The following is a 20,515-nucleotide window of genomic DNA, read 5'->3' as shown; positions in this document are numbered from 1 at the left end:
AGAGAAAAGCGACCTCTATCTTTTCATGTCAAGCTCCAGAGGCGAAATGACTGTGCAGTGACCAGGCGCACCTCGCAGTCTCCTCTCACGTTATGGTCCGCCGCAGTCACATGCTAAATTCTGTTAACAATAAAAACAACAACATCTTGCATTTATATGGCGCCTTTAACGCAATAAAACTCCACAAGGCGCTTCACAGAAGCGATTATCAAACACAACTTGACACCAAGACACATAAGGAGATATTAGGACAGGTGACCAAAAGCTTAATCAAAGAGGAAGGTTTTAAGGAGCATCTTAAAGGAGGAGAGAGAGATAGAGAAGCAGAGAGGGTTAGGGAGGGAACTCCACAGTGTAGGGCGTAGACAGCCGAAGGTACGACCGCCAATGGTGGAGCGATTAAAATCGGGGATGCGCAAGAGGAACAGAGATCTCAGGGGGTTTTAGTGCTGGAGGAAGTTACAAAGAAAGGGAGGGGTGAGGCCATAGAAGCATTGTTGGATTGGGAGCCAATGTGGGTCAGCGAGTACAGGGGTGATGGGTGAACGGGACTTGGTGCGAGATAGGATATGGGCAACAAAGTTTTGGATGAGCTCAAGTTTACAGAGGGTGCAACGTGCGAGATAATCCAGGAGATCAATGGAATAGTTGAGTCTATTGGTAACAAAGACATGGATAGCTGAGGCAAGGGCGGAGACGGGCGATGTGACGGAAGTGGAAGTAGGCGGTCTTGGTGATGAAGACGACACAGGGTTGGAGGCTCAGCCGAGGGTCAAATCGGGCGCCAAGTTTGCGAACAGTCAGCTGTTTAATGTGGTCAATGCACCACAAATAATTAGAACCCGAACGACAAATGATACACAATATTAGCAGATTTTTCTGTTACTGTGGCAACAAAGGGGTTTTTAATCCTCCAATAATTACTTCCACGTGATTCCGATATGAGTAGTTATTAACCTTTATCGCTGTTTACAAGCTATTTGTTCCTCTGAGGAATGCGGAGGTCATTGGTTCCCACATCTCTTGAGACGCTGAACCATGCCCCCCTCAACATCACCCTCTTGCTAAATGTCTCGGGCGCTATGCGAGCTATGCGAGGTGGGACACTTAACTAGTTTTAAACCATATTCTTAAAGTCCCTCCTCTTGAACCTGAGTGAAACCACTCTGGTTCAATTTTCACTTTAACCCTCAACTTTCTCCTTGGCTGCCGAAGATCATCCTGAGTTTATATTTTATCATCATCAGATTTACATAAGCACAGATAGACAAGTACATATTGCTCCAAGTTTCATTGGGTTAATATTATACATTATGATATAGACAAAGAAAATCATAATACCCTGTACAGGAAATTAAAGTGTGCCATATTATCAAGAAATCATGGACTTTAAAGATTCTCCAGTTATCCTGTTGCTAATATCCACCTTATGGATAATTTTTTGCTGAGTATTATTTCCCCCCAGCCCAATTTAATTGTTAACTCAAAGGAACCTAACCCTGTACATTGAAAATCCAAATATCTGTGCCCCTCTTTACTTTAATTTCAACCCCCTGTTCTGTTCCAGTGTTATCCCATTATTTTACCACTTCATCTCATTCATCGGCTCTGGAGGAATTTCAATGTCCAATACAATATTTACAGTCTGCTTCAATATCTCAATACATTTTATTGTTTATAGAAGCATTGAAAATTTATGGCACAGAAGGAGGCAATTCGGCCTTTCCTGTCTGCGCTGGCTGAGAACCGAGACACCCGGCCTAATCCCACTTTCCCGCATTTGGTCCGTAGCCCTGCAGGTCACGGCTCTTCAGGTGCACATCCAGGTATTGTTGAAATGAGTTAAGGGTTTCTGCCTCAAACAACTCTTTCAGGCAGTGAGTTCGAGACCCCCACCAACCTCTGGGTGAATTTTTTTTTCCCCTCATTTCCGCTCTAATCCGAAAAATAATACCAATCACTTTAAATCTATGCTCCTTGCTTATTGACGCCTCCGCCAAGGGAAATAGGTCCTTCCTATCCACTCTATCTCGGCCCCTCATAATTTTGTACACCTCAATCAAATCACCCCTCAGCCTCCTCTTTTCCAAGGAAAACAACCCCAGCCTATCCAATCTGTCATCATAGCTAAAATTCTCCAATCCTGGCAACATCCTACTAAATCTCCTCTGCACCCTCTCTCGTGCAATTACATCCTTCCTGTAATTTGGTGACCAGAACTGTGCGCAGTACTCAAGCTGTGGCCTAACTAGTGTTTTATACAGTTCTAACATAACATCCATGATTTTGCATTCTATGCCTCGGCTAATAAAGCGAAGCATTCCGTATGTCTTTTTAACCACCATATCCACCTGTCCTGCTACCTTCAGAGATCTGTGGACATGCACTCCAAGGTCCCTCAATTCCTCTGCACCTCTCAGTATCATCCTATTTATTGTGTACTCCCTTGCCTTGTTTGCCCTTTCCAAATGCATTACCTCACACTTCACCGGATTGAATTCCATTTGCCACTTTTCTGCCCATCTGACCATCCATTGATATCTTCCTGCAGTCTATAGCTTTCTTCCTCACTATCAACCGCACGGCATATCTTTGTGTCATCCGCAAATTTCTTAATCATGCCCCCTACGTTTCAGTCCAAATCGTTAATGTGCACAAGAAAAAGCAAAGAGCCTAATACCGGAGCCCTGCGGCACCCCACTGGAAACAGCCTTCTAGTCACAAAAACACCCGTCGACGTTAACCCTTTCCTCGCTGCAACTGAGCCAATTTTGGATCCAATTTGCCACATTCCCTTGGATCCCATGGGCCTTTACTTTTTTGACCAATCTGCCATGTGGGACCTTGTCAAAAGCCATCCTAAAATCCATGTACACTACATCAATTGCGCTACCCCCATCGATCCTCCCGGTCACCTCCTCGAAAAATTCAATCAAGTCAGTCAGACGCAACCTCCCGTTAACAAATCCGTGCTGACTGTCCTTGACTGTCCTTTTAAATGACAGTTTATCCTGTCCTTCAGAATTGATTCCGATAATTTGCCCACCACGAGGTGAGAATGACTGGCCTATCTTTCGGTCCCTTTTCAAACAACAGTGCAACATTAGCAGTCCTCCAATCCTCTGGCAATACGCCTGTATCCAGTGAATTTTGGAAAACGAAAGCAGGAAGATATGAATGGACTGGTCAGGTGGGCAAATAGGTGGCAAATGGAGTTCAGTCCAGGGAAGTGTAAAGTTAATGCAATTGGGGAGGGCAAACAAGGCAAGGGAATACACAATAAATGGGAGGATACTGAAAGGTGTCGAGGAATTGAGGGACTTTGAAGTGCATGTCCACCGATCCCTGAAGGTAGCAGGACAGGTATAAGGTGGTTAAGAAGGCATACGGGATACTTTCCTTTATTAGAGGAGGCATAGAATATAAAAGCAGGGAGGTTATGCTGGAACTGTATAAAACACTAGTTAGGCCACAGCTTGAGTACTGCGCAGAGTTCTGGTCACCACATTACAGAAAGGAAGTAATTACATTAGAGAGGGTGCAGAGGAGATTTAGAACGATGTTACCAGGACTGGAGAATTTTAGCTATGATGACAGATTGGATGGGCTGGGGTTGTTTTCCTTGGAACAGAGGAGGCTGAGGGGAGATTTGATTGAGGTGTACAAAATTATGAGGGGCCTTGATAGAGTGGATAGGAAGGACTTATTTCCATTAACGGAGGGTTCATTAACCAGGGGGCATAGATTTAAAGTGATTGGTAGAAGGATTAGAGCGGAAATGTGGAAAACATTTCCACCCAGAATGTGGTGGGGATCTGGAACTCACTGCCTGAGAGGGTGATAGAGGCAGAAACCCTCAACTCATTTCAAAAATACCTGGATGTGCACCTGAAGAGCCGTGACCTGCAGGGCTACGGACCAAATGCGGGAAGGTTGGATTCGGCTGGGTGGCTCGTTTCTCAGATGGCGTGGACACGATGGGCCGAATGGCCTACTTCTGTGCCGCAAATTTTCTTAGATTCTATGATGGCTGTGTGTCTCATGTGTCTGTCTGTGTGTGTCTCACTTCTTCAAAGCTTTTCCGAGTGTCTCTCTATCGTTCTTTCCCTCTGTCACTCTTTCCCCCGCTCCCCACATCATTTCATCTTTACTGACAAAGAGATGGAAATGTGAAAGACAAGCCTTCTTTCAGCAGATTGTGTGCTCGCTGCCGAGAGTGCTCCCCACTGAGCGACGGCTGACAACTGGACCAGTTCTGCGGCTCTGTGTCATTTTTCATCACTTTGTTCGTCAAAGTCCTGACTAAAATGCTGTTGGGGATGAGGAAAGAGTGACAGAGAGAAGGAAAGACACAGAAGCACTCAGAAAACTGCAAGAGAAATGAATGCGAACCATTTAAAGGCAGCAAATTTATAATCTCCCCGTCGTGCGAATTGACCCGCGGTCCCCCGAGTGACAGGCGGGGATACTCAGCACTGTATTAACGAGGAGCCGGCGTGGCCACAGAAAGGACACTCACCAGAGACGGCGGGAGACACGCTTCAAATTTCAGTGAACCTATTTTATCCATTTATTTGATGACCTTTCATCTCTGCGTTTCAATCTACGCGTGTGTGTCTGTCTCTCTGTCTGTGTACCTTTGTGTGTGTCTGTCTCTCTGTCTGTGTACCTTTGTGTGTGTCTGTCTCTCAGTGTGTGTACCTTTGTGTGTGTCTGTCTCTCTGTCTGTGTACCTTTGTGTGTGTCTGTCTCTCTGTCTGTGTACCTTTGTGTGTGTCTGTCTCTCAGTGTGTGTACCTTTGTGTGTGAGTATCTATCGGTGTATCAGTGTCTGCGTGTGTACATGGCTGTGTGTGTCTGTGCCTAAAATGAAAATGTTAGAATCCATTATTAAGGAAGTTATCTTTCCTCCCTCAACTAACACCACCAAAACGCAGATTGACTGACCATCCATTTCATTGTTGTATGTGGGATCTTTCTGGTAAACCTCCACTTGGAGATAAATTGCAAGAGAAATGAAAGTGAAGCTTTTAAAGGCAAAAAAACAATAACCTCCCGGTCGGGAAATTGAACCCTGGTTTCCACGGGCCACTGTTGAAAGAAGACTGACCTTTCACATTTCCATCTCTCTGTTCGTCAAGGTCCAGAATAACGTGATGTGGGGAGCGCGGGAGAGAGTGACAGAGAGAGAAAGAGAGAACGTTGGAAAAAGTGAGACACACACACAAACAGGTATATTACACACACAGGAATAATCGTTAAATCTCTCCCCCCACCTTCATGTTTCAAGGTGTCTCTCAGGATCAGTCTTTGTCTCTCTCCCTCTCTCTCTCTCTGTATCTCTCTCTCTCTGTCTGTTTGTCTCTCCCCCTCTCTCTCTCTGTCTCCGTCTCTCTCTCTCTCTGTCTGTCTGTCTCTCTCTCTCTCTCTCTCTGTGTCTGTTTGTCTCTCCCCTCCCTCTCTCTAATACCCGCAGATCTGAGAATCACAGGGTCAAAGAAGGAAACAGATCGGAACACATTTGTGCTCTGCAACAGACGGGCCCCAAGAATTCAGTCCCCAAACAGTCTCCGCTCAATAATATTCTGAAAGTGACAATCACCTGTTTCATTCTTTTTCTGTTCTATTTTTCTCTGTCGCTTTTGAAGACGAAGCGAGGCAAAGAAGTAAAATTTGTAGTTGGCGTCTTCAAAATGCTTCCTCCCCGTCGGGGAGCTAAATCCCTGGCTGAGGGGGGATATCTCACCACGATGGAGAATATCCAATTGGAAATGATTTTTCCGAAGCCTTTTAATCGCGCCACGTCCCCGTGTCTCGCCATCTCAGGGAGGAGGTCAAACTGGCCGGAAACACTTGGACCATTTAACGATTCAACCGGAGCCGTTTTCCTGGGAGTCGGTTTTGAAACAGGACACAGGCTCAATTTTCTCCAATCTGTTTCCTTCTTTGACCCCGTGAGTCTCAAATCTGCGGGTATTGGACAGATGGAGGGAGAGAGACTGACACAGACTCAGACAGACCGAGAGAGTCTCTTTCTGTCCCAGTGTCTCTCTCTCTTTCTGAGTGTCTCTCTTTATCACTCTTTTCCTCGCACCCCACATCACTTTATTCTGGATCTTAACCAACAGAGAGATGGAAATGTGAACGGTGAGTCTTCTTTCAACAGTGGCCCGTGGAAAGTTCAACAAACTGACATCAAATGGGTCATTTCATTAAAAATTGAAGCCGGCACGGACGCGGATCGCACGGACAGACACATCACACACTCACACATAGAGGTGTCCGTGGCTGTGTGTGTGTGTGTGTGTGTGTCATGTGTCAGAGCGTGTGTGTCACTTCTTCAACGCTTTTCAGAGTTTCTCTCTGTCACACTTTCCCCGCTCCACACATCATTTCATCCTGGACTTTGACTGACAATGTAAATGAAGCAGTGAGACTCAAGAATATTACACACCACGCCAAACTGCGAAACGACCAGGATGGCCGAGTGGTTAAAGCGTTGGACTGAAACTCCCATGGCTTTATACCCGCGTGGGTTCGTACCCCACTCCTGGTAGTTGTTGCATTTTGATACTGCTCACTGTAAATCTTCTTCAATTTGCATCAGAGAAACATGGAAAGGTGACAGCACGGAAGGAGGCGATTCGGCCATTCGGTCCGTGCCGGCTCCATGCAAGAGCATTCCAGTTATTCCCACTGCCCCCCCCGTAGCCCTGATTTTTTTTCCCTCTGCAGCAAAAACACCATCACTCTCTGCAGCCGCCGAGTCACCACCTTCTGCAGCCCGAGTGTCCTCAGACGGCTGTGCATCTGTGGGAAGGAAGAACAAAATGTTCCACTGGTGAAGCATGTTCATCGGTCACATCACAGACGCCCACACGCTGCACGAGCATGGTCAGACTCGAATCTCCTTTTCCCATCCTTCAGACAACACGCAGGTTTTAAACATGCAGCTGGCCAATAGAGGAATGTGAAACTCACCTTTCCTCGCTCCAGTGTCTGATCGGTCACCAGACACTAAACTGGAAGTGTTGCCCTGCAGCTGAGTGGCCCTTTCTTCATGCTCGGTCATCTCCCTCATAAAGGCTGAACCGCCGCCGGTCTTCGACCTCTCACGGTTATTAAAAGCCATTTTACACTACAGGACATTGAACAATAAAAATCAGTTTGTGCTTGTTTGTGTGAGAGAGATAAGTTGGGGGTTTGGAGACAGGGTCTAATTCACTAATTGTAATTTAACACCTCAAATCTCTGGAGTAGGGATAAAAGATCTCGAAAAGCATTTAGTGAGGCCCGTCCACAATGGCAACTGAGTTTTACGACCAGTTGCCATTGGATTGAACCTTGACCACACCACCCAGAAACACCCTGTGTTTGTGCATTAGGAAAACTCAGCACAATTAAATCTGAACTTTTGAATTTCAAAAACTCTCTATACATCCTAGCCGACTGCATTAAATCATTGATTTTTTGCGGCCCTGTTCCGCTCTCCGTGACACGATGCTGTTAGTGCTCAGAACCTGTGCCACCTCCTTCCACACCAACACGCTAACTTTCTGTGCCGCCCGAGACTTCCGTTCCCCAGAAGCCGCCGAAGCCTCACCTCAACCTCATTGAGGAGTGTGGAGAGGTCTTCATCACAACATTTGTTTCACCTCTTCTCATTCATCTTTTGCTGTTCCATCATTTTTCTCAGTGCAAAAACAGCCTTTTCAAAAACAGTTCATTTTATTTTACACTCCTTTTTAAAGACTGTTTATTTAAGTTTCCACTGCTTTTTAAAAATGCATTTAAATTCGGCTTTTTATAAAAAGTTTATTTTGAATTTACAATTGCATGAAGAACACTAACTTTCAATGAGAAGTCTGCTCAGCTCTTTGAGCAATGAAGGCTGGAGCTGTGGGCGTGACTTCACTTCCTGACAGATTTTGTGGGCGTGTCTTCTCCTCTCACAGACATTTCCAGCCGCGGCAACGAACGCTGCTCAGAGGCTCGGGGGACAGAGCAGGATTGGATTCATGGTCCAATTCAAACAATTCGACGCCGAAGAGCCCGCCGGAAGGAATTTCGTTAATTTAAATCGAAGGAGCGGCGGTGAACTTTGATTCGACGCTCCGAACAATTTCTGGCAAGATCTGCCTCATGCTTTCTAACTGACCATTGTATTATCAGACTCCATGTATACTTACTGACCATTGTATTATCAGCCCCGATGTATCCTTACTGACCATTGTGTTATCAGACCCCATGTATACTTACTGACCATTGTATTATCAGCCCCGATGTATCCTTACTGACCATTGTGTTATCAGACCCCATGTATACTTACTGACCATTGTATTATCACTCCCATGTATCCTTACTGACCATTGTATTATCAGTCCACGTGTACACTTACTGACCATTGCATTATCAGCCGCCGCGTGTACTTATTGACCATTGTATTATCAGCCCCCATGTGTACTTACTGACAATTGTATTATCAGCCCCCATGTATACTTAAAAGACCATTGTATTATCAACCCCCATGTATACTTACTGACCATTGTATGATCAGCCGCCATGTATACTTACTGAGCATTTTATTATCATCCGCCATGTATACGTACGGACCATTCTATCATCACTCCCATGTATCCTTACTCACCATTATATTATCACTCCCATGTGTACTTAAAGACTATTGTATTATCAGCCCCCATGTATACGTACTGGCCATTGTATTGTCAGCCCCCGTGTACACTTACTGACCATTCAATTATCAGCCGCCGTGTAAACTTACTGGCCATTCTATTATCAGCCCCCATGTATACGTACTGGCCATTGTATTGTCAGCACCCTTGTATACTTATTGACCATTGTATTAATACTCCCCGTGGATAATTACTGACCATTGTATTATCGGCCCCCATGTCTACACACTGACCACTATTATCGGCCCCCATGTATCCTCAGTAACCATTGTATTATCAGGCCCCATGCATCCTTACTGACCATTGAATTATCAGGCCCCATGAATCCTTCGTAACCATTATATTTTCAGGCCACATGCATCCTTTGTAACCATTATATTATCAGCCCCCATGTATCCTTGGTAAATATTGTATTATCAGCCCTCATGTATACTTACTGACCATTGTATTATCAGCCCCGATGTATCCTTACTGACCATTGTATTATCAGACCCCATGTATACTTACTGACCATTGTATTATCAGACCCCATGTATACTTCCTGACCAGTATATTATCAGACCCCATGTATCCATACTGACCATTGTATTATCAGCCCTCATGTATCCTTACTGACCATTGTATTATCAGACCCCATGTATACTTCCTGACCAGTATATTATCAGACCCCATGTATCCATACTGACCATTGTATTATCAGCCCTCATGTATCGTGACTGACCATTGTATTATCAGCCCCCATGTATCGTGACTGACCATTGTATTATCAGCCCCCATGTATCCTTACTGACCATTGTATTATCAGACCCCATGTATACTTCCTGACCAGTATATTATCAGACCCCATGTATCCATACTGACCATTGTATTATCAGCCCTCATGTATCGTGACTGACCATTGTATTATCAGCCCCCATGTATCATTACTGACCATTGTATTATCAGCCCCCATGTATCGTGACTGACCATTGTATTATCAGCCCCCATGTATCGTGACTGACCATTGTATTATCAGCCCCCATGTATCCTTACTGACCATTGTATTATCAGACCCCATGTATACTTCCTGACCAGTATATTATCAGCCCCCATGTATCCTTACTGACCATTGTATTATCAGACCCCATGTATACTTCCTGACCAGTATATTATCAGACCCCATGTATCCATACTGACCATTGTATTATCAGCCCCCATGTATCCTTACTGACCATTGTATTATCAGACCCCATGTATACTTCCTGACCAGTATATTATCAGACCCCATGTATCCTTACTGACCATTGTATTATCAGCCCCCATGTATCCTGACTAACCATTGTAATATCAGACCCCATGTATAGTCACTGAGCATTTTATTATCAGCCTCCATGTATACTTACTGACCATTGTAAATCCAGACTCCATGTATACTTACTGACCATTATATTATCAGTCTCCATGTATCCTGACTGACCATTGTAATATCAGCCCCCATGTATAATTACTGACCATTGTGTTGTCATGCCCCATGCATCCTTAGTAACTACCGTATTATCAGACCCCATGCATCCTTAGAAACCATTGTATTATCAGCCCCGATGTATCCTTACTGACCATTGTGTTATCAGACCCCATGTATACTTACTGACCATTGTATTATCAGCCCCGATGTATCCTTACTGACCATTGTGTTATCAGACCCCATGTATACTTACTGACCATTGTATTGTCACTCCCATGTATCCTTACTGACCATTGTATTATCAGTCCCCATGTATACTTACTGACCATTGTATTATCACTCCCATGTATCCTTACTGACCATTGTATTATCAGTCCACGTGTACACTTACTGACCATTGCATTATCAGCCGCCGCGTATACTTATTGACCATTGTATTATCAGCCCCCATTTGTACTTACTGACAATTGTATTATCAGCCCCCATGTATACTTAAAAGACCATTGTATTATCAACCCCCATGTATACTTACTGACCATTGTATGATCAGCCGCCATGTATACTTACTGAGCATTTTATTATCATCCGCCATGTATACGTACGGACCATTCTATCATCACTCCCATGTATCCTTACTCACCATTATATTATCACTCCCATGTGTACTTAAAGACTATTGTATTATCAGCCCCCATGTATACGTACTGGCCATTGTATTGTCAGCCCCCGTGTACACTTACTGACCATTCAATTATCAGCCGCCGTGTAAACTTACTGGCCATTCTATTATCAGCCCCCATGTATACGTACTGGCCATTGTATTGTCAGCACCCTTGTATACTTATTGACCATTGTATTAATACTCCCCGTGGATAATTACTGACCATTGTATTATCGGCCCCCATGTCTACACACTGACCACTATTATCGGCCCCCATGTATCCTCAGTAACCATTGTATTATCAGGCCCCATGCATCCTTACTGACCATTGAATTATCAGGCCCCATGAATCCTTCGTAACCATTATATTTTCAGGCCACATGCATCCTTTGTAACCATCAGCCCCCATGTATCCTTGGTAAATATTGTATTATCAGCCCTCATGTATACTTACTGACCATTGTATTATCAGCCCCGATGTATCCTTACTGACCATTGTATTATCAGACCCCATGTATACTTACTGACCATTGTATTATCAGACCCCATGTATACTTCCTGACCAGTATATTATCAGACCCCATGTATCCATACTGACCATTGTATTATCAGCCCTCATGGATCCTTACTGACCATTGTATTATCAGACCACATGTATACTTCCTGACCAGTATATTATCAGACCCCATGTATCCATACTGACCATTGTATTATCAGCCCTCATGTATCGTGACTGACCATTGTATTATCAGCCCCCATGTATCGTGACTGACCATTGTATTATCAGCCCCCATGTATCCTTACTGACCATTGTATTATCAGACCCCATGTATACTTCCTGACCAGTATATTATCAGACCCCATGTATCCATACTGACCATTGTATTATCAGCCCTCATGTATCGTGACTGACCATTGTATTATCAGCCCCCATGTATCATTACTGACCATTGTATTATCAGCCCCCATGTATCGTGACTGACCATTGTATTATCAGCCCCCATGTATCGTGACTGACCATTGTATTATCAGCCCCCATGTATCCTTACTGACCATTGTATTATCAGACCCCATGTATACTTCCTGACCAGTATATTATCAGCCCCCATGTATCCTTACTGACCATTGTATTATCAGACCCCATGTATACTTCCTGACCAGTATATTATCAGACCCCATGTATCCATACTGACCATTGTATTATCAGCCCCCATGTATCCTTACTGACCATTGTATTATCAGACCCCATGTATACTTCCTGACCAGTATATTATCAGACCCCATGTATCCTTACTGACCATTGTATTATCAGCCCCCATGTATCCTGACTAACCATTGTAATATCAGACCCCATGTATAGTCACTGAGCATTTTATTATCAGCCCCCATGTATACTTACTGACCATTGTAAATCCAGACTCCATGTATACTTACTGACCATTATATTATCAGTCTCCATGTATCCTGACTGACCATTGTAATATCAGCCCCCATGTATAATTACTGACCATTGTGTTGTCAGGCCCCATGCATCCTTAGTAACTACCGTATTATCAGACCCCATGCATCCTTAGAAACCATTGTATTATCAGCCCCTATGTGTCCTTACTGACCATTGTACTATCAGACCCCATGTATCCTTACTGACCATTATATTATCAGCCCCCATGTATCCTTACTGACCATTGTAATATCAGACCCCATGTATACTTACTGACCATTATATTATCAGCACCCATCTTGACTGACTGACCATTGTATTATCGGCCCCCGTGTATACTAACTGGCCATTGTATTTTCAGCCCCCATGTATTTTCAGGCCCCATGTATACTTGCTGACCACTGTATTATCGGCCCCCATGTATACTTACTGACCACTGTATTATCAATCCCATGTATCCTGACTGACGATTGTATTATGAACCGTCATGTATTCTTACTGACCATTGCATTATCACTCGCATGTATTCGTACTGTCAATTGTAATATCTGTGTCCAATTATCTTTACTGACCATTGTATTACCACCACCATGTGTTCTTACAGACCACTCCATTATCAGCCCCCATGTCTCCTCACTGACCATTGCATTATTTGCCTAAAATATCCTAAATGAGCATGTAAATGTCAGATCCCATGTATTCTAACCGACGATTGAATTAAGGGCCCAATGTTTCCTTAATGAATAGTGTATTATCAGCCCCGTGTATTATTATGGATCATTGTGTTATCACCCCCGTGTATTTTTACTGATCATTGTATTATTACCACCGATGTATCCTTATTGCCATTGCATTATCACACCCCATGTATAATTACTGACCATTGTATTATCAATCCCATCTCTCCTTACTGACCATTATATTATCAGCCCCCAAGTATCCTTACTGCCCATTGTATTATAACCCCCATGTATCATAATTGACCATTGCATCATCTGCATCCAAGTATCCTTATCGACCATTGCATTATCACATCTCAAGTATCCGTGCTGACCGTTGCATTATCACCCCTACACATTATTAGTGATCATTATATTATCTGCCCCATTTACAGTTACTGACCATGGCAGTATCACACTCCACGCATCCTTACTGACCATTGTCGGATAAACCCCAGGTATTCTTCCTGACTGCTGTATTATCATTCCGCTGTGTTCATGCTGACCGTTACATTATCATACAAATGTGTTCTTTCTGACCATTGCATTAGCAAACCCCGTGTTTCCTCACTGATCATTGCATTATCTGCATTCAAGAATCCTTGAGGAACATTCAGTTGTCACCCACATGTATCCGTACAGGACATTGCATTATCACACCAAATGTATCCTTACTGACCATTATATTATCAGTCCCCCTGTACCCTAACTGACCATTGTATTATCAGTCCCCATGTATCCTTACTGACCATTGTATTATCAGCCCCCATGTATCCTTACTGACCATTATATTATCAGTCCCAATATATCCTGACTGACCATTACTTGATCTGCTTCAATCTATCCTTGTTGTCTTTTGCACTTTTGTTTACTCCACCCCAGAAAACGTATTTGAAACATTCTGAAATTGCCGGCTGAATTCATATCACAGAAATAATCTGAACTCTGTCAGTGAAGCTGCTCTCTCTTCACATCAGCACTGTAAGACTGCGGGATTCATATTTTCTTTTTTACGTCATTTTCTTTTACTAATATTCAGAACTTTCGGTAGCTTCACGTCACATCAGTAAAATGCTTGTTTATCTATAATTGTCAATATGGAGTGATGGTGTTGAGGGATTAAGCCGACCTGTTTGTTTACTGACCTTAATTAATGTCAATGTGTCGTTTAATTGTCTCACTGGAGAGTTCCCTCAGGCCATAAATAAGGACTGTTTTCAAGGCGTCACAGCAGAGTGTTTGATGCAGCTTTGCCTCCAGAACAAACAGTGATCATTGGATCTCACAGATAATGAAATCATGTTCTTGTTTGTTCCAACTGAGCTTCGGATTCTGTGGGCAATTTATCATGTACAAAAGTTTTACTATCCGCTCCTCGCTGCTGTTGGTGTTCCTGGTAAGTCATTATTTCAGCAATTAATTCTGTAAACCATATTTAACTGTATTTACTGTCCTTGTCCTTTAGACCCGGTTATTAATTGTATTCAGTGTAATCCTCTTGTTCAATGTCTGGTAATGCACCTTGTTTCCTTCATGTAACATGTGAACAGTTCCCGATTCATTGGTCCCAGTCCAATGAACAGTCTGTCCTTTTTATGACTTTCTTCAACTGATGGTCATTTTTTAGGATTTGCCTGTTATTTGAGTCTCGTACACAAGGAATGTTGGTGGACGATTCTCTTTATTGAACAGTTTGCCGTCTGCTCTCTGCACTGAACCCTAGTATCGGATCAGAAATATGTGTTCATAGAGTAAGACAGCTGCCTGGAGCTGAATCATTATTGGATATTGTCCAATATTTCAGAGTGTATTGGTGACCTATCTGTTAGCGCTGGTTTCCACAGATCAGTGTCATTAACTATAACCAGCAGACCTTAAAACTCCTGTTACCTGTGAACAAGTAACTTGAATTGTCTTTCCCAGGGGTTTCTAACTGTTTCAGCATTGTTTTTTCCAAGTTGTTATCTGTTAAGGTTCTGATCAGTTGTTTTGAGAAACAAAAGCCAGTTCGAAGCTTTTCGAAGCTTCTGCTCATCGTTACTTTCATTCAGATCAGTTGTTGTTGAAAACTGAAGCTTCTCAAAGTTTCTGCACATTGCTGCCTTTGCAGTTTAAACTTACAATGTCCAAATGTAATGTCCAAAGGGGCAAAGTTAACCCTTTTATTCACGGTTCTCTCTCGTCTCCTCTTCAAATCTGCCGTCATCACCCCATCCTCAAAAAAAAATCCATGACCCCTCGGTCCTTGTAAATTCCGGCCCCCATCTCCAACCTCCCTTTCCTCTCCTTGAACGTGTTGTCGTTTCCAAAATCTGTGCCCATCTTTCCTGCAAATGCATTAGCAACCTCTCCAATCAGGTTTCCACCGCTGACGCAGCACTGAAACGGCCCGAATCAAAGTCACAAAAGACATCCCATGTGACTGACCGTGGAAAACTATCCCTCCTCTTCCTTCTCCACCCGTCTGCAGCCTTTGACACGGGTGTCCACACCAGCCACCTCCAACGCCTCTCGTCCGTTTTCCAACTGCCCTCGCCTGGTTCCATTCCTTTTGATCCAGGCTTGGCCAGAGAATCTCCTGCAATGATTCATCTTCCCGCCCACACACCGTTATCTCTGGTGTCCCACAAGGAACAATCCCTGGCCTCCTCCTATTTCACATATTCAAGCTTACCCTCGGTGACATCATCCGAAAACACAAAGTCAGATTCCACATGTCAATGACACCCAGCTGTCCCTCACCACCGCCTCTCTCCACCCCTTCACTCTCTCTGATTTCTCACACTGCTTGTCCGACATCCAGTACTGGATGAGCAAAAATTTCATCCATTCAAACATTAGAAAGACTGAAGCCATTGTCTTCGGCCCCAATCACAAATTCCGTTCATTCACAACTGATTCCATCCCCCTCCCTGGCCACAGTCTGAGGCTGAACCGGACCAGTAGGCGTTCTGTTTGACCCTGAGCTGAGCTTCTGACTCCATATTCTCTCCATCACCAAGACCGCCTACTTCCACCTCCCGAACATCGCCTGTCTCTGCCCCAGCCTCAGCCCATCTTCTGCTGAATTCCTGATCCATGGTTTTGTTCCCTCCAAACTCGACTTTTCCAATGCTCTTCTGGCCGCCATCCCACCCACCACCCTCCATAAACTTGAGCTCATCCAAAACTCTGCTGCCCGTTTACTAACTGACATTAAATCCCATTCACCCATCACCCCTGTGCTTCCTGACCGACATTGGCTCCCGGTCGAGCAACGTCTCAATTTAAAAATTCTTATCCTTGTGTTACATAGAAACTACAGCTCACAAACAGGCCATTCGGCCCAACTGGTCTATGCCGGTGTTTATGCTCCACACGAGCCTCCTCCCATTCGACTTCATCTCACCCTATCAGCATATCCTTCAATTTATTTCTCCCTCATGTACTTCCCCTTAAATGCATCTATTCTATTCGCTTCAACTATTCCTTGTGGTAGCAAGTTCTGCATTCAAAACACTCTCTGGGTAAATAAGTTTCTCCTGAATTGCTTGTTGGATTGATTGGTGACTATATTATATTTATGACCCCCAGTGTTGACCGCCATCCACCTCAGCCCCCCGCGACAAATGGGAACATTTTCTCTCCGTCCACCTCACCAAGCCCTCAAAAATTTTCAAGATCTCTACAATGTCCCCCCTCAGCCTTCCCTTTTTTCGAGAAAAGAGCCCCAGCCTGTTGAGCCTTTCCTGATAACTATGTCCTCTCAGTTCTGGTATCATCCTTGTAATTATTTTTGCACTCTCTCCAGTGCATCTGAACCCTTCATATAATATGGAGACCACAATTGCGCACAGTGCTCCAAGTGTTGTCTAACCACTGGTCATAAATCACTGGTCAGGCCTCAGCTGTCCAATTGTGTCCAATTCTGGGCATCTCGCTTCAGGAAGGAAGTCAAGGTCCTGGGGAGGGTGGAGAGGAGATTTACTAGAATGATACCAGGGTTAAGGGACTTCAATTATGTGGAGAGACTGGAGAAGCTGGGATTGTTCTCCGCGTGTTCAATTTCCAACAGAGCTACACCCCTCCCTGTCTCAGTAACTCTGCGTTCCTCCATCCCTGCCCCCTTGTATCATTGGTCTGGACATCTTTTGGGTCTATGCTGCTGGTGGGACAAGATGGAGATGGAGGAATCAGCGATGTTTGCTCATTGACATGATTCTGTGAGTACGATTATGTCAGGCTTGTGCTTAACTGGTCTTCAGGACAAATGTCCATCTTGAGAACTATCTCTCAGATATTATTGAAGAGAACTGTGAAATGCTGAACGGACTGAGATTGGTTTAGTCTTACGATCCCTCGGTCGCTGATGGCAGATCCATCTGAATTTATTGCAATCATTGAAACTTGTAGCGATTGTTTACAATTGGCTGCCTTGCTGGACAACATCAGAGGGCATCAAATGTCAATCACTCATTCGGGAATGGAGTTACATGTAGGTCGGTCTGGGTAGAGTGGGATGCAGTTAGGTTTTAGAGACCGTTTCGCAGTTTTGCATGGCTATTTTTGCGATAGAATTACCAGATTTCTTCAATTAAATTTCACGATTTACGTTGGTGGGATTTGAAGTACGGACCCCAGGGTTAGTTCACCAATACCAGGACAAATAGCCTGCAGAAACCGCTTGTTTCCCACCGCATTTATTCCGCATCACAAAGACCGCCGCTGTGACATCACCTGCCTCCTCCCTAACATCAACATTTGAAAGCCTCATTCAAATCTTTATCACCTCCAGACTCGATTATAAAAATACTCCCCCGGCTGGACTCCCATCCTCCATCTTCTGTAAACTTCAATTCACCTAAAACAATGCTGCCTGTATCCCATCGTGCACCAACTCCGGGCCGCCCTTCAATCTCAACACTCTATTCCTGTAAATCCAGTCTCGTGTCCACCCTCCTCTCCCTTCACTCCACCAGTGATGGCCGTGACTCCAGTCTCTTGTCCATCCTCCTCTCCCTTCACTCCACCAGTGGTGACCGTGACTCCAGTCTCTTGTCCATCCACCTCTCCCTTCACTCCACCAGTGGTGGCCGTGACTCCAGTCTCTTGTCCATCCTCCTCTCCCTTCACTCCACCAGTGGTGGCCGTGACTCCAGTCTCTTGTGCATCCTCCTCTCCCTTCACTCCACCAGTGGTGACCGTGACTCCAGTCTCTTGTCCATCCTCCTCTCCCTTCACTCCACCAGTGGTGGCCGTGGCTCCAGTCTCTTGTCCACCCTCCTCTCCCTTCACTCCACCAGTGGTGACCGTGACTCCAGTCTCTTGTCCATCCTCCTCTCCCTTCACTCCATCAGTGGTGGCCGTGACTCCAGTCTCTTGTCCATCCTCCTCTCCCTTCACTCCACCAGTGGTGACCGTGACTCCAGTCTCTTGTCCATCCTCCTCTCCCTTCACTCCATCAGTGATGGCCGTGACTCCAGTCTCTTGTCCCTCCTCTCCCTTCACTCCACCAGTGGTGGCCGTGACTCCAGTCACTTGTCCACCCTCCTCTCCCTTCACTCCACCAAAGATGGCCGTGACTCCAGTCTCTTGTCCACCCTCCTCTCCCTTCACTCCACCAGTGGTGACCGTGACTCCAGTCTCTTGTCCACCCTCCTGTCCCTTCACTCCACCAGTGGTGGCCGTGACTCCAGTCTCTTGTCCACCCTCCTCTCCCTTCACTCCACCAGTGGTGACCGTGACTCCAGTCTCTTGTCCACCCTCCTCTCCCTTCACTCCACCAGTGGTGACCGTGACTCCAGTCTCTTGTCCACCCTCCTCTCCCTTCACTCCACCAGTGATGGCCGTGACTCCAGTCTCTTGTCCATCCTCCTGTCCCTTCACTCCACCAGTGGTGGCCGTGACTCCAGTCTCTTGTCCTCCCTCCTCTCCCTTCACTCCACCAGTGATGGCCGTGACTCCAGTCTCTTGTCCACCCTCCTCTCCCTTCACTCCACCAGTGGTGGCCGTGACTCCAGTCTCTTGTCCTCCCTCCTCTCCCTTCACTCCACCAGTGATGGCCGTGACTCCAGTCTCTTGTCCTCCCTCCTCTCCCTTCACTCCACCAGTGATGGCCGTGAATCCAGTCTCTTGTCCACCCTCCTCTCCCTTCACTCCACCAGTGGTGGCCGTGACTCCAGTCTCTTGTCCTCCCTCCTCTCCCTTCACTCCACCAGTGATGGCCGTGACTCCAGTCTCTTGTCCACCCTCCTCTCCCTTCACTCCACCAGTGGTGGCCGTGACTCCAGTCTCTTGTCCATCCTCCTCTCCCTTCACTCCACCAGTGGTGGCCGTGACTACAGTCTCTTGTCCATCCTCCTCTCCCTTCACTCCACCAGTGGCGGCCGTGACTCCAGTCTCTTGTCCTCCCTCCTCTCCCTTCACTCCACCAGTGATGGCCGTGACTCCAGTCTCTTGTCCATCCTCCTCTCCCTTCACTCCACCAGTGATGGCCGTGACTCCAGTCTCTTGTCCATCCTCCTCTCCCTTCACTCCACCAGTGGTGGCCCTGACTCCAGTCTCTTGTCCACCCTCCTCTCCGTTCACTCCACCAGTGGTGACCGTGACTCCAGTCTCTTCTCCATCCTCCTCTCCCTTCACTCCACCAGTGGTGGCCGTGACTCCAGTCTCTTGTCCTCCCTCCTCTCCCTTCACTCCACCAGTGATGGCCGTGACTCCAGTCTCTTGTCCATCCTCCTCTCCCTTCACTCCACCAGTGATGGCCGTGACTCCAGTCTCTTGTCCACCCTCCTCTCCCTTCACTCCACCAGTGGTGACCGTGACTCCAGTCTCTTGTCCACCCTCCTCTCCCTTCACTCCATCAGTGATGGCCGTGACTCCAGTCTCTTGTCCTCCCTCCTCTCCCTTCACTCCACCAGTGGTGGCCGTGACTCCAGTCTCTTGTCCATCCTCCTCTCCCTTCACTCCAGCAGTGGTGGTCGTGACTCCAGTCTCTTGTCCATCCTGCTCTCCCTTCACTCCAGCAGTGGTGGCCCTGACTCCAGTCTCTTGTCCATCCTCCTCTCCCTTCACTCCACCAGTGGTGGCCGTGACTCCAGTCTCTTGTCCATCCTCCTCTCCCTTCACTCCACCAGTGGTGGCCGTGACTCCAGTCTCTTGTCCATCCTCCTCTCCCTTCACTCCACCAGTGGTGGCCCTGACTCCAGTCTCTTGTCCACCCTCCTCTCCCTTCACTCCACCAGTGGTGGCCGTGACTCCAGTCTCTTGTCCATCCTCCTCTCCCTTCACTCCACCAGTGGTGGCCGTGACTCCAGTCTCTTGTCCACCCTCCTCTCCCTTCAGTCCACCAGTGGTGACCGTGACTCCAGTCTCTTGTCCATCCTCCTCTCCCTTCACTCCACCAGTGGTGTCCGTGACTCCAGTCTCTTGTCCACCCTCCTCTCCCTACACTCCACCAGTGGTGACCGTGACTCCAGTCTCTTGTCCATCATCCTCTCCCTTCACTCCACCAGTGGTGACCATGACTCCAGTCTCTTGTCCACCTTCCTCTCCCTTCACTCCACCAGTGGTGGCCGT

The 20,515-nt window shown here is 46.0% G+C and overlaps 1 non-coding gene across 1 annotated transcript; it reads left to right on the top strand.

Annotated features, from left to right (window-relative positions):
* The first annotated feature begins 6,473 nt into the window (after positions 1-6,473).
* On the top strand, positions 6,474-6,556 carry trnaf-gaa (transfer RNA phenylalanine (anticodon GAA)). Its single transcript has one exon. It is a non-coding gene; the product is annotated as a tRNA-Phe (tRNA).
* Positions 6,557-20,515: the final 13,959 nt, after the last annotated feature.

The sequence above is a fragment of the Heptranchias perlo genome, unplaced genomic scaffold, assembly GCF_035084215.1.
Source record: "Heptranchias perlo isolate sHepPer1 unplaced genomic scaffold, sHepPer1.hap1 HAP1_SCAFFOLD_56, whole genome shotgun sequence".
In the NCBI taxonomy this organism is placed as follows: Eukaryota; Metazoa; Chordata; class Chondrichthyes; order Hexanchiformes; family Hexanchidae; genus Heptranchias; species Heptranchias perlo.
This window is presented reverse-complemented; position numbering and strand designations above follow the sequence as displayed.